This window comes from Xenopus tropicalis, chromosome 6, assembly GCF_000004195.4.
Source record: "Xenopus tropicalis strain Nigerian chromosome 6, UCB_Xtro_10.0, whole genome shotgun sequence".
Lineage (NCBI taxonomy): Eukaryota > Metazoa > Chordata > Amphibia > Anura > Pipidae > Xenopus > Xenopus tropicalis.
The window spans coordinates 44,262,235-44,275,752 of NC_030682.2; the positions used below are offsets into that span (position 1 = coordinate 44,262,235).

Sequence of the window (13,518 nt, forward strand, 5' to 3'; positions counted from 1 at the left end):
GCTCATGAGCCCTGTAAACTGTTGCTGTTATAGAAAGGAAGATTATACTGTTTTACAGTGCGGTGAAATAATGAAGTAGGGTTAGCACAATCTTTAAAAATATAATTCAATATATTGGGGAAAATAATATTCAATGATATCATTACAGCTGATCTTCAAATGTACCAAATCCCAATTGTCAGTTTGGGGCCAACATTAATGATTCTTAACAGATATAAATCTTCACACAATTGTGTGTACATTAAACAAATGCACAGTTTGCACAATGAAGGCCTCACTTCCATGTACAAATGCTCTAGTTTCCGCAAGCCTGCCTTTATCATTGGCTTCCCATATATTTCCTGTATAGTCTCAGAGGAACAATACTGGCATACAGAACGCCAGAGTTAATTACCTTAACAGTCAGAACACAAAGCCATTTGCATTCCACACCATATATGGTCAATACAAAGTGTACATTTATGGCAGAAAAGCTGCTAAATTTTATATAACATACATTATGTGGGTTTTTTTAAAATACAATACAGATGTATTTGGGGTGATTATGTATATATGCATTTGTGGCTCTATAATGAGCAAAGTCTCACTTTAACTGTCACATAGTTTGCATTTAGTCATTAGAAAAGGAAGCAAGATATCCTGGAAACCATTATTGGTTTGTCTAGTATTTAACACAAAGCTTATAGACAAAGTGCTTCACTGTAAGGGGGGTAGGGAATCCTCATTACATCAAACATGGGCAAAGGGAAAACCATATGACATGGGGGAATCTGTGGTATTCTGATCAATTATGGATTTAGTAAATAACTTTGCTTTGTCTGGCTTTTTACTCGGTGCTCTCTAATGTTAGTGACTGCAAAGCCCAGAAAGTATTCATCTATTGCACCCATTAGATCCTACAGATGATATTTTAGGCTGGCCTTAAACAGCACACAAGTAGATCTGAGCCTGATTTGGCCAACGAAATGCTGCGCTAACACAGCAGACCTGCCAGCCATAGACCAACATGGCAGTCAGGATTTTCCAGTCTACCCTACAGATAACAATTAGATATCAATCAGGGAAGACATTGTTTTGAGCCCACGCACAAGCAAATAGACTGCCAACTCAAAGTCCGCTCAGCAAATATACAAATGAGCAACCAGAATGGCAAGTAGAAACATTAAAGCAAATGGAAGCCTAATTGCTTAAGGAAATATTTTTGCTTATAATTAAGCTGCATAGATAGTGTATATCAGTCCAAATATAATATTTACTTACTGGACCAGAGCCAGGGGTGCAAATTAAATCAGTCAGAATGATAGAAAATAGATGCATTTGTGTAAAACACCAATAGTAAGCTTGCTCCAATCTAGCCATAGTCAGAGCTCTTGGTCTGGGGGCAGTGAATAGAGAAATAATGACATGCCTGCTGTTTGCGAGACTGCAAGGAAAGGAGGAACCTCAGGAAGAAACCGGCTGTTACCAATCAGCATAAGGTCACATCCAAGTGTAGACAGATGGCAGTCTAGAAACAAAGTAACATCAATAATGCTGGTAGTGGCTATTACTGTGACCACTGCAGGCTAGCTCTGATCCACAGAATTGTAGAAATAGGTATGCCATTAAATACCATGGGTCTGACTGAAAATCAGAAAGATTAATATTTTTAAAATGTAGGTGCGTGCAGTGTAAAGCATGGAATATTCTACAGTATATTCAGCAGCCATACAGAATTACTCAATCACTATCCAATAATAAGGCTTTTTACTGGTGTCATACACAGGGGCACAGGGGCTCAGCACCAACATGATACCTCTAGAAAATATTGGCTAAAAACTGACAACCATGGTAACAGCTAGAGCTTGGGTCCTAATATGCAGCTGTTTGACTAGGGGAAGCCTAAAATTCCCAAGGGATTCCAATACAGATCTCCCAACTGCCAGAGTGGCTGGGAGCCAAATTCAAGATGAAACAACCATGGCGAAGCAGGTGCCCTAACCCTGCCACAATACCTTCTAAATATCCTGACTGTAACTGTAACATTACACGATTTGCAGATGTATCCATTTCCTATCAAATAGGGAATATTTCACTGTGGCGTTCCACTGTCATGTTCTATAAAATGTTTCATTTGTATTGTATTTAATAATATTGGTGCAAATGTAAAAGTGTTAGTGTATATTTGTGTATGTGCAAGTGACTGTATATCAAGTGGACACACATACTGGTAGGGGTAGATGCATATTTCTCCTTACATATTAGCAATTATATATATATTGTGACATTCTGACTGCCTGTACACGCAATTTTGGGGGAATTAGCAATGGTAGGCAGGCATGCAGAGGATCTGGAGCATAAGAGACAGGGACACAACTTTTTCAGGCAAAACACAGGTTTATTTAGGGCCAGTTCTTCCCAACATCAACATAAGACAGTTCATAAACAGTTCAGGGTTGTGATATGTCCCTCCTTCAGGGCTCTCACCTTCCAGGGTTACTTCCACACTCTGGAACCTATATGGGGTTTCTCACTGTCCCCAGTGACTCTCACACTCATGGACGCTCAGGCTTCACCTTAAGGCTGATGCCACACGTGGCGTTTTTACGCTGCATATTTTCTCAGCCTAAAAACGCCGCACAAGCCACACAGCCCCTGACTATGGCGTTTTTCAGCCTAGTACTGGTGACGTAGCAAATCCCGTTTCCCATGGTGCTAATAGTGCGAAATAGTAAAAAATGCTGCGTATTTCCGCTAGGTCTGGCAGCTGCCTTTGTGTATACATAGGAATAGCTTGCTGTGCAAATACTTAAGTATTTTGGCAAATGCTTGAAAAATCCGTGGTAAGGCGTTTTCTAGCGTATTTACGCATTGTGTGGTTTGCTTCGAGTCTTTTCAAGTTATTTCTATGGATGATGACATTGTGTGTTTTTCAGCCGCTGAGAGAATTAGAAAATACGCAGCGTAAAAACGTCACGTGTGGCATCAGCCTTAACTGACTCTTTTCAGCTCTCATCCGCCTGGTCACGACTCCTCTGGGAGTTCCTGACACAGGCAGCCTTCCTGCCCTGTGCCCCGCTCTGAGAGTGAACCCCTCTGAGTCCCCAACCTTAAACGCCAATCACCTATCACCTCTCTCTGTGATCCCACAGCCCTATTATTTGCTGCTCACCTGCAGCCTAATCAGGCAGCTAATTACAGCTGGCCAAATTAACATCCAAACTGAAGTATGGAACGGAGGACATATCCTATTAGGCTGATGCCACACCAGGCGTAGGCCTGCTATTTGTGCCTGCACCCGAATGAATGGGATACGCTCGGGTGCAGGCACATGTAGCCGATATACGCAGGAAAACGCGAGAGAATGCAAAGTCTCGCGTTTTCATGCGTATATCGGCTACATGTGCCTGCACCCGAGCGTATCCCATTCATTCGGGTGCAGGCACAAGTAGCAGGCGTAGGGCTGATTTTTCGGCAAGCGTTTTTCCGCTTGCCGAAAAAATCAGCCCTACGCCTGGTGTGGCATCAGCCTTATCCCTCCATTTACTCCAGGACTCACTTATATGACTTTTCCTAATTCATTTGCATGAAAACAGTATTAGCTGCTGCAAAACCAGGCATTTTCCCTGGTGCTACATGTATCTCACCTTTAACAATGTAGGAAAATACACCAAACAGTATTCTTACTGCTTGTATCTCTCACAATATATATATATATATATAAACAGACACATATACAGGTAGGCATGCATGTTTTTTCTAACACATTCTATGATATGTTTTTAAGGGTACACTTTCTGGTAACAGTGAAATGTCGGAATCCAAATGATAAGTACCAAAATAATCGTCACATAAAACATGTCATTCTGTTGTGCTTTTTCCCTGATTTCCAGTGTAAGTAACATTGATAGAGGGCAATTATTTCCCATTTGTGCTTCAGGATTTCAGCATTAAGTGACTAAGGTCAGCGAGTAGTGCTAGATTTTAAAAGGCATGAGATTTCCATTTCATCCAAAGATGAAAGTGTAATAGTGGGGAATTATAAAGCTTTATGGAGGATCTAACAATAGGGGCTCTGGCCAATCTAGGCGGATGCAGGTGTCTGAGCTGCAAGGAATGCTGTGCTGGAGACTGAAAGCAAAAATCTAGCAATATTGAAAATTTAGCAAGCAATGCGATCTCTGCAGGGAACAAACATTCCCATTAGCATATTTATAAGGCTTGCTCTTCCACCAGAGGAAGAAAAACTCATTCTAAACACACAATAGGACACCAAACTTTGAGCAATTTGCTATTTGTAGCCTGATTTTACATGAAGCTGGCCACTGAGTTTCATACTATGCATTTAGAACATACATGCCACATATGGGCAGCAATCTTCAATGGTGAATTCTGTCAGCACACTGCAACATGATACATCATTTTGTAGTAAATTCTGCTTCTTCATAAATTATATATTACCATTAAATACAAATAAATATAAATGTGCAAGGGCTCCAGTGCAAAAGTTGGTGAAGGACTTCTGGGCTAATAATAATGCACATTTTGCTCACTGATGAAAGCTTTTTTTAAAGCCTTTCCAGCCCTTGTGACTCACTGAGTGTATGAGTGTAACACTGCCAAATCTACTTTCTTTCTTTTCCATTATATACAGTATATATACGTCTACACATACATATTTAGATTTACAAATACATATATATATATACTGTATATATATATATATAGTACCAAAGAAGGAGCGCTTACACTAAAAAATATATCGACTGGGTCCTAGTAACAAATAATGTAATAGTCCCACGGAGTACTGCAGTCAATAGGCCTTATGCAAGCAAAGATACATTTTTAAATTTAATTTACAAACAATGACTGTGACCTTTCTCAAGGGAATATTAAATTAAATTAAAAATACTTATCTTTGATTGCATAAGACCTGTTAAATGCTGTACTTCATGTGACTCTCTCTCTATATATATAAGTAAGTATATATATGCACTGGTGCTGCAGCACATTTACCTATCAAGAGGCCAGCTCCTTGTAGGTGTCAGTATTTAAATGCTTTGCTTACTCTGGGAGTCTGAGCACCTGACTATCGTTGCTATGCACACTCCTTCCTTACACCAAATTGGTTTTAAAAGTAAGGGAATTTTTTCCACCATATATTAATAAAGGGTATATTTTTGTATTAAGATTTGATTGTCATTAAGGGGGACTGGGGTTAATAAGTCAGTTTATTGTGTTCTTTGATAGCTTAGAAAACACACTATAATTTTAGTCTAGACCCTCACAATGGAGTTTTCTTTTTTTAGGTTCCCTACAATATGTTAACTGGATTTATTATTCAGTTAAGTTCAGGCCTAGTTTATATGTCTTTAGTAGATTTAGCTAGATCTACAGGGCTGTAAATTATTAAAGCAAATAAAGAATAATAATTATTCAGTTTAATAATTTCAGTATTATTATTGATTCTAAGTAATCACAAAAATAAAAAGCAACGAGGCAATCTTTCTTCAGTGACTGAAGATTTTTCCCTTGATATTACAATGAGACAATGATAGTTTACACATCTTTCTATTCTTTTCTTTTTTATTTGAAAGACATATTGACTTACTATGGGTCACGCAAAAGAAATAAATGCTAGATGGGTATAGCTATCCGATGAGAACTGTGACCTTTGTACAAACAGAAAGGAGAATTTGGTCAGTACATGATGGAAAGTCACATCCAATGATAGCCTCTAATGGAGCGAGAGTGCCTCTTTAGAGTTTCTCTATGGTTTGTATTAAAGGGTATCTATCTCCTCATCTTTGTGGTGCTCTAGCAATATCACGGCTCCAGAAACATTACATCAAAGGAGCAAATTGCTTTATTTTGAACTATCCAGTCACCATGACATGCAGAAAAAAAAGAACACATCTTTTTAAGTGCTAGCCCATTGTCCCCTAGGGCTGTCTGTCCACTACAATATTGCTCCAGAGACCAATTAGTCAATGCACAGTTCTCACCACACCTGCTTGTGTCTTGGATTCAACTAAAATAGTCAGTCAGATGTAAAAGCACAAACTGGTTTCTATAATGCTTTACCTATAAGCAACACAAAGATGCAAGCTATAGAATATGATTGTGATGCACAACCAAAACAACATCACTATGTTATAAAAGCTTATTTCTCTTATAGGACTTGACATCCTTTACAGAGGTGAAAAACTCTAGTGTTGATGTCCTGTAAGATTTCTCATTTTGCAGGGAGTGTGGGAAGCATGGGACATAGAAGCTAACCTCGCCCACCATAATCACTCAGCAAAGTATTTAAATAAGTCTATAAGACAACAGTAATGAAATGTACATTTATGTGTCATGAAACAATAGGGGGGCATATTATATAGTGAATAAAGTAGCCCCTATTGTAAAATATACAGAAATTATAAGTCACCAAGCAGTACCATGAACATATAAAAGCATGAGGTTGAAGGCAGAGTGCTTTTATACAGGTCATGGAACTCCAAGGTGACTCCTCATATTTTACAACAGGGGTACTTTATTTATTATAATATACAAGATTTAGTGAGTCATGTGACAAAATTACATCACTAAGCTCTGGTTATAACTGATGAGATCACTAAGCACAGTTTATAAGGATATAATTTACAGTTTGGTCTCAAAGGGAAATGTATAATATATAAACATACTATGTTACTTTAAGAGACAGACACAAACAAACCATGGCAGTCACTCATTTAGTCAATTGCACAGGTTAGAAAGCATCAATCAGATAATGATAATATCTTTGCATGTATTGCCTAACTGACGATATTATTCTTTTCCTGATGCAGTAGCAAACTTACCAGGGCCCCTGCCCTGATGCGTCCTCCCTCCGCCCTGATGCGTCTCACCCTACCCCCTCGCGTATAAATGGCTGCTCCCCGCCTGCTCTCCTATCTTGGAGCTGGTGCGGAGCGGGGATATATATGTAAAATGGAGGAAGCAGACCCCATGGTCCTGGCAATGGTACCACACAACACACACACAGGCAGCAGGTTATCTACAAATATGTTATGAAATGGTAAGCCTTAAAAAGCCTTAAAAAGGAACATACAACGGAAACCACCATCACATTAAAAATCCTTTATGTTTGTCCACAAGCCCACACTAGGATCCAATCATTGGCCCAAGGCCAGCAATAGGATCAGCCCAATCTGGCCAGACACATAGCTCTGGAGTTGAGGGTGAAATAAATATTCCAACTATAGCAGACCGAGGAACAAGAACAAGATATAGAATCTATTATCCTTAAAGCCGATATTCTAAAATGTCACTAAAACATTGCCATTTTTTATAGTGTCCTATTTAATCAATCACTTCTTAACTCTTAAGTCCTTTTCTCTCATTAATTATTAGATAGTACTTTGTACCTGAGGATAACTAAGCCAACATAAATCAATGCTGATGGCAAAACCATTAAATGAAACCATTTATTAAAATATTTTTGTACTAGAAATATGGAATGGTCTGAATTACAGACAAAAACCCTATCCAGAAAACCCCAGGTCCCATACATTATGTATGATAGATCCTACACTCCTGGAAGGCCACAACCACATCATGGCCATTACACCAAGATCCTGCTGAGTCCAAAATTCAGGAAACTTCTAGAAAATTGGGCAGGTTTTACTACTGTGGTTTATTCTTTCAAAAAAGAGTAGAAATGTTGTTCTAAAAAATGTTTTATACTTTTCTATAAAGTGGAGCCAATTGCAAAGCCCTCTATATCCTACTATATGTCATTTTGTATTTATTACTGTCAGTTTAACATGTAAGCATTACTACCATCACATTTTATTGCTGGTATAAATACTACCCTGTGTGTTGAGCTGCAGTCACTGCAGAGGGAGAGGTGCCAAACCTGTAACACAGCTTGTTGCTCTACCACACACTGTGCAGAGATAAACAGAACCGATTCTACATGCGCCATCTAATGTGCAATAAATCTCCCACTTACTGTCTCAGCAATGTCAGTGCCATTATAAATCTGTATTATCCCAGTCTAGAAAAATAACCATTTCTTACTCAGAATGCACCTGTGTCTACAATCCCCTGTGTACTAAAAAAAATACCATACAGGCACACATTTATATTTGCACCAAATGTAACTTTAAGTCACTAGTGGTACTTGTGGTTCTAGTGAATTACAGTTACACTTCTGCACCCCCCAGTGATTATTTATTTCCTTTTCCTTTAATAATAAAATAGTTGTATACACAGTAAGCTAAATCCTTACATACATGAGTGGGCTTTGATCCACCCCATCTCTAAGCATTGCTTAGTGTAATTTCTATATGACGCTACCAGGATATATAAACACAATATTAGGCATACTGAAAGATGCAAAATAAAACAGGTGTGTAAGAGGGGACTATATGACTGCCAATTTTGATCTTAGCCTAGCGACTCTGTGCACACTGTGTCAAGAATTTACAGAAGGGGTTAAATGATCAGAGGGGTGATTTTCCATACCCCAAGGTGCAAGTGGTAGAGCACCGAGGGGCACTGGGGTAAGCTATGCACGAGAAGGAACAGATGGCAGCATCGGAAGAGGGGTGGCAACCTGGATGGTTTTGTAGACATAAGGCCTCATTTGCATTTGCATTGGGCAACCTGCACTTTTCCCTGCAATTAGTTGCACCTCAAAACTATTTTTAACTTGCATTAAAAAGCATTCTTCACACTTTTATATTTTTGCACCTTCTGACACAGGGGAACCCCTCAGTGCCCTGTGCCATTAGGTGCAGCACATCTGAGCCAAAAGAATATGGCGCATGCAACACTCGCATGCCAAACACTGTAAATGATGTCAGAAAGACTTAGATAATACTAGTTAGAACTGCACCCAGTTTGTGCAGTTGTGGAAAAAACATATTGTGATTGCACTCAAAATTGCAATTGCATTTTGCACACTGTGTGGTAAGTAAATGTGCCTTTTACAATTACAGTTTCTATATTTTCCTAGTTTTTTTACAGTTACATACTGTAATCTATTCGTCTATATATTTAGTAGCTTTGTTCCCATAGAAAAATAAGTAATGACCATGAATTAGGCCAAATGGCTAGAAGCAGGAGGGCCCACTGACACCCGGGCCCACCGGGAATTTTCCTGGTAACCCTGTGGGCCAGTCCGACACTGAATGGCAGATAAGAGGAAAAAACCCGGTGGGCCCGGCAGCCCAGACCCGATCCCTCTTACCGCTCCCCCGGAGCGTTTTACTTAAGTGCGTTCAGGGGAGGATGTTGGGCGGGTGGCAGGGGCCCTGCGAGGGTTAGGGGGCGTGGCGGGCTCCTGTGTGGGACGCAGGGGGGTGCTGGGCCCCTAGGGTGGCAGTAACCCCGGTGGTCCCTGTACCCCCCAGTCCAGCCCTGCTGATTGGAGTTGCAAGTTTCCTGTGTTCCACAGTAAAAAATAATTTAGCTTGTGGCTTCCATAATGTTATTGCCCATGTCACACCCAGGGCTCTCTCACTGAACAACAAGGTACCACAGAATAGTTTAAACACTTATCACTAATACAAGGGGACTCTTTTGAAAAACTTCTGGGTAATCCCTGGGTGTTTTTCACATTTTACACAAAACCATAAAACCCAGAATAAATGTCATACAAGCCTTCTTTGTATTTTGTTGCATAAAACCCATAAATGGCACAAAGCTTGGAAACTCCCGCTCTGACACTGCTTGTGGGCCACTCCCAGCCCAGTACTAAATAACTGCATTGAACAATGAGGAACTTCGGCAGGAAAAGCAGCAGGAACTGCTAGAGTAACCCACAGCATAAGTTTAGGGGGATAGTAACAAACCGGACTATCCCATTAATGGGGGAAAGGTCCCCATAAATAAACTTGCTGAGACCAATGACTACTGAAAGAGCAGAGGCGCTCACTGCTTAGTCACCTAGAAACCCTCAGCATATCCAGATAGTTAAAGGAGCCCTGTCATAGGGGATTAAAATGTCATTTTAATATATCGATTGTCTGAGTAACAGATTTTTCACTAGGTGCACAGCAAAAATATAATACAGGTATAGGATTCGTTATCCGGAAACCCATTATCCAGAAAGTTCCGAATTACGGGAAGGCCATCTCCCATAGACTCCATTATAAGCAAATATAATTTTTGAAAAAGATGTATTTTTTCTCTGTAATAATAAAACAGTACCTTGTACTTGATCCCAAGATACAGTTAATCCTTATTGGAAGCAAAACACTCCTATTGGGTTTATTTAATGTTTAAATAATATTTTAGTAGATTTAAGGTATGGAGATCCAAATTATGGAAAGATCCCTTATCCGGAAAACTTTAGGTCCCGAGCATTCTGGATAATGGGTCCCATACCTTTTACCTTGAAGTGAAATTGCATAGGTGACAAATGACCAGTCTAGACATTGCTTAATAAAACAGGCAGTTACTAGCATGTGTTAGGCTAAAAGCCACCTTGAGTACTACTAAAGGTATAACCCTTACTATATACTTACATTCTGTGCCACTGAAAAGCTGCTGTGCCCACCAATGCCTTTAATATATTTATTGGGCATTCTCTAGTCAAACATATGCATATGCCTTTATCCAGGCTACTAATTACACATGTAGGGGCAGATTTAATAATCCACGACGGTGACGAAATAGTTGCGCAAAATACGATAAAGTCGCGACAAATTCGAAAAATCATGACATTTTCATTTCCAATACGATTTTTTCCCTTTCAGGATTCGGATTCGTGGATTAGTAAATCTCCCCCGTAGTCTCTGTCCATATCCTTCCTGCTAATTTCCCTTATCATTGAGGGTTTTAGAATAGCATATAGCAGTCTAGTCCATAAATAGTTTTAGGTTATCTTTAATAGGCATTGTAATGCTGGCATCCATGAATAGTAATGTTCTGTGACATGCCATTAACACAAGTGACCGGCCTTCACCTTGATGGAAATATTATCTCTTTGCTCTCTGGCAGTCAGTATGTGCAGTGAATAGGATCCGCGCATGCTGCAGCCCTACTGGGGAAAACTGTTAATTAAATGCCTCACCCCAGCAGCTGCTCCTAGTGCCTGGGGGTTTACAGCTTCTTGCACCCCATCAAGCTGGTGAGGCACCAGTGCAATCAATCCCCTAGCCCCCTATACTATATGTAGTTTTGTAGGGCAGGACATTGCAGTCCCATTGTACAAAGCTTTTTGCAGCTCAGATGTGTACACTGTGAATACTTAATATGCACGTGTCTGGACCCCAATGAAATGATTTGTGAACTGATAACATTTTTATGAGAGTACATCTGATATAATGTGATCTTTAGTGAGATGTTTCATTTGCTCAATAGGTCTGTTCTTTGTAGGCTGTTCCAGGGCAGTGATGTTCTGTATATTACAGAGGTAGGTAACTTTGAGCTGTCTAACTGTTCTTTATCTACATCAGTGATCCCCAACCAGTGGCTTGTAAGCAACATGTTACTCACCAACCCATTGGATGTTGCTCCCAGGGGCCCCAAAGCAAGTCCTTATTTTTTAATTCCTGGCATAGTCTTGCTTTAGTTTCATGAAAACTATGGGCACTGCCAAACAGAGCCTCCTGTAGGCTGCCAGTCCATGTAGGGGCTACCAAATAGCCAATCACAGCCTATAATTGACACCCCCAGAAAATTTTTGGATGTTTGTGATGCTCTCCGAATATTTTTAACATCTGAATGTGGATCACAGGTTAAAAAGGTTGTAGACCCCTGATGCCAGCACAGAATGCACTTTGAAGCTCACATCTCTAATGCATGTAATGATCAGGGGACACAGAGTGTTGCTGTCTATATACAGCTGGAGGGACCTCCAGATACACAGTATGTGTGCCTGGTGCAGTGTATATAAGGGTATATGACAAGAAATCTGCAGCTCTAGTTCATTTCTATGTATGTAGCTGTCCTATTTACTTATGGGGTAATGTATCTCCTGACTGTAAAATACAGATTTATTATTCAGTAAAGAGTTTTGCGAAGTTCTCAGTTATTTCTAATATTTGTTTTATTGAGAAGTATAGCAATCATGACCCCATACCTATCCATACAAGTTATAAAGTTACTTTGTGAGCCTCAGCCAACATGAAAGAAGAGTGCGCCTTCGGATCAATTCTCCAACTGAACCCAAACAGCTGACAAGCAGATCGCACTGAGTAGCAGTTAGTATAGCAGCGAGTACAACACACAGCAGCACCAATTACACAAGAGACAGCACCCATCCCCAGAGCGCCCTGTATCCCAGATGAGAGTTGCTGAGCCAGAGAAATAAAGAGCGACTGATGGGGTTACCTGAAACTGCTCTCTCCCAGCGCACAGACGTGTGACAGTCAGCAGCCGGCACTTACTCGCATAGCAGGGAGCGCAACAGGCTAAAGTTTGCAGTCGGGTGCAGCGGAGGGGTTGGCAGTCACAGAGGTGTATTGGGGCGGTAAGTCCCAGCGCAGGGTGACAGCTGTAGCTTCAGTTCTGAGCTCCTCTTGCCGCCGCACTTCCTCTACAACTGAAGTCACAGACAAAATATGTTGCCTGCATGTTCAGTCCGACCACATCCTCTGGCTGCTGCTGCCTTTCTACAGTGAATACAGCGGCAAGAGATGGCTGGGCACGGAGCTCTGGGCAGAGCAATTGAATCCAGACCGATAATGAGAGAGAAGTGCCAAGTTAAAGCAGCTGAGAGCTGGCAGCCTTCTGTACTGGTGCTGAGCTTCTCCCAGCGTCTGCTGCCTGCCTGCCCGCCTGCCTGCCTGCTCCTACAGGAAATCCTCATCTCCCAACCTCTGGCGCCCCCTCCCTTCCCTCTCACTCTTGTCTGAGCCCACACAATCAAATGCCTTTATTTGCTCCCATACACGGACTCCTCTTCTGTTGCACTTCTACTATTAGAATATAGCGTCCCCATAGTAATTGGCAAACTTCTCACCCTTGTCCTTCCACTATTGATAGAAGCCATGCTGTAACTTTAGAACTGAGTCTGTTCCATAAATGTATCTTTACATCCATCTTTCAGCTCTGGTCAGGCACAATGTTAATATATCAATAGCTTGGGTTCAACAAGGGCTCCTATAGTGCTGTAGAGTGACAGCTCTGGGGTACTGTATGGAACATTGGATATATAAATATATATAGAAATATTCCATCTGACATCACAGAAATAGGGCACATTCACTTACCTAGACACAGTGTGCAAAGTGAAATTTTGAACTTCAGCAGGGCTGCTGCTGACCAAATGGGTGCCCTAAGCAGAAATTTACTTTTGTGCCCCCTCCACGCCCACTTTTGTGGCCACGCCCAAATTACCACACCCCATTTTTTTTCCAAAAAAATACTCCTTTTATATAGTTGAAATGGTGGGATCAGCCGCAAATTGTACTATACCCTCATACTGTACTACCTAAGGAAAACAATATAGCAACTCCTACATATAAAATACAAATATAGAGAGAAGGCAGTCAGTTATAAGTGAGTTATAACTATGTACCAGTTTTGTCCCCCGATACA

General features: G+C 40.6%; 1 protein-coding gene across 2 annotated transcripts in view; it reads right to left on the reverse strand.

Moving 5' to 3' along the window:
* rftn1 (raftlin, lipid raft linker 1) overlaps positions 1–12,770 on the reverse strand; it is a 189,697-nt gene extending 176,927 nt beyond the window's left edge. Inside the window, exon 1 of one of the 2 annotated variants that reach the window (XM_031903189.1) lies at positions 12,366–12,770. The gene's annotated coding sequence lies outside the window, so the exon portion shown is untranslated. Of the gene's footprint in view, positions 1–12,309 lie in introns of both variants that reach the window. The other variant, NM_001113084.1, reaches the window with a different exon arrangement.
* Between the last annotated feature and the right edge of the window lie 748 nt (positions 12,771–13,518).